A 2,013-nucleotide genomic window follows, 5' to 3' on the forward strand; every position below is an offset into this window, starting at 1 on the left:
TAGGGATAATTTGAAATATAAATAACCACCTGATTATATAGATACAATCGTTGGTAAGTTATCTTCTTGAGTATTGCAAGTTGAGAAATTGATAGACTAGAGATGAGGCCACAGAACGACTAACAGACAGGCAGGGGGACTATGGCGCCCAGACAAAAGGGGGCTGGGAAGGAGGAATATGTCAGCATTTCGCTAGCACTTTCCAGGGAACACAGTTCTGACTCTAACCCTCTCCTCCCTAGGACCTATCTGTAGAAAGGAGAAAAGAAAGCGATCACCAGGCTTTGTTCCATGATAAACAATCCTTCAAAACCACCAACTTTCCATTGTTTCCAAAGAGCCGGTTTGCACGTGGTTTCCATGGTTGGTTTACTCAGTGTCCTGTGTGCCCGCCACGTGGTGCTCCTTCCCCTGCTGCCTGCTCCCGGGCTGCTGCACAGAGCACTGGTTCCTGATCTTGGGCCTAAATGGATCTCCTTGGAAATGTGAAAAGTGTTCTGGCTAATAAATTGGTTGGGGTTTTTTTGTGAGTGAAATGAGTATGCCTTGATCCTCCAGACCTGACTACCTGTATGAGAATTGGCAAAAGTTATTTGTAAACTCACAGTCTGAATTACGGGGCTCTCTGCTCAGGGGCCCTCTTGGGAAGCCTAATTTCCTGGGGATAGTACAGATGGTCTCTCCTGGTACCAGTGAGTGTAGCAGAGCTCCTCTTCCCGTAGCTGCAGCCACAGGTTTACAAAGGTGTTGTGTCCCTTACTAAACACTTTTTTCTTTTTAACCCTCACCCGAGGATATGTTCATTGATTTTAGAGAGAGGGAGGGAGGGAGAGAGAGAGAGAGAGAGAGAGAGAGAGAGAGATTGATCGGTTGTCTCCCATACGCACCCCAACCAGGGATCAAACCCACAACCCAGGTATGTGCCCTGACAGGGCATCGAGCCCACAGTCTTTTTGGTGTGTGAGATGGTATTCCAACCAACTGAGCCACCCAGCTGGGGCCACACCTCTTTCCTCATTTCATACTAGTAACCTGGGACTAGGTGCCTGGATTTGGGCTATTTGTTGTTGTTGTTTTTAAAGTTAATAAACTTTTATTTAAGGAATTTCACATGTTCTGAGCTCTTCCACTGCCTTAGTTCCTCCCGAGTTTGAGTCTTAACCATCTTATTCCCTTTTTTGCTCAATCTTGATGCCATTTCAGTCAGTCCACAATCCTTTTAGTTGAACTTCTTTGATCTACACTTGAATATGGACATACTTCAAAAACTCTGCACCTATAATCGTTGGGAACTAATTTCTTCAAGCAATTTACTTGAGGGCCATGGTTAGGGTCTGAGTAGATGGATCTGCCTGTTTTTTTAATTTCAGACACCCTAGAAAAAGACAAGTATTAGTTCCTACTGAAGATTACTTACGTCTAACTGAAGAGTAAGAACTGTAAGAATAATGTTTCAATAAAAATGCCAGGTTTAACATGCACAAAGCCAAGAAAACCAATGATGCCAGATACTGAATTTATATTGCTGTCCTTTGAACACCCAGCAGGAATAAACTACTGAATGCAGATACCATGCAGTGCATTGGGCTAAGTATCTGATGTGGCTTAATTTAGCTAACCCTCCCAATAACCCTCCAAGTTAGGTGCTATTATTAATACCATCATCTCCATTTTACAGAAAAAGAAGCCGAGGTACAGAGAAATTCAAGAACAAACTTGAGCTGACATAGTAACTAAGTAGTAGAGGCCAAGCCCCCAGGCAGCCCCGAATCAAAGCCCACACTGTTACCCTCTGCTCCTTGTTGCCTCTGCAGACAGCAGCCCTTCTAAAGCCCCACACACAAGGGTGTCCAAGGAAAAACTTCTCTTCTTGTTGAGCTGCAAGGATGGGATTGAGTGAAGAAAGGGACAGGGTAACTCAGGCCACAGTGGCCTTTGGGTCGTATTCAAAGTAATTGTTGCTTTCCCGGCTCCCACTTTCTGCAGCTAATACAGGGCCTTGGCCTCAGGAGA

At 44.8% G+C, this 2,013-nt stretch overlaps 1 non-coding gene across 1 annotated transcript; it reads right to left on the reverse strand.

The window, feature by feature from the left end:
• Positions 1 to 1,446: 1,446 nt before the first annotated feature.
• Positions 1,447 to 1,582, reverse strand: LOC111824696. Its single transcript, XR_002827782.1, has one exon. It is a non-coding gene; the product is annotated as a small nucleolar RNA SNORA8 (small nucleolar RNA).
• Positions 1,583 to 2,013: the final 431 nt, after the last annotated feature.

This window comes from Myotis lucifugus, unplaced genomic scaffold (genome assembly GCF_000147115.1).
Source record: "Myotis lucifugus unplaced genomic scaffold, Myoluc2.0 scaffold_7, whole genome shotgun sequence".
In the NCBI taxonomy this organism is placed as follows: Eukaryota; Metazoa; Chordata; class Mammalia; order Chiroptera; family Vespertilionidae; genus Myotis; species Myotis lucifugus.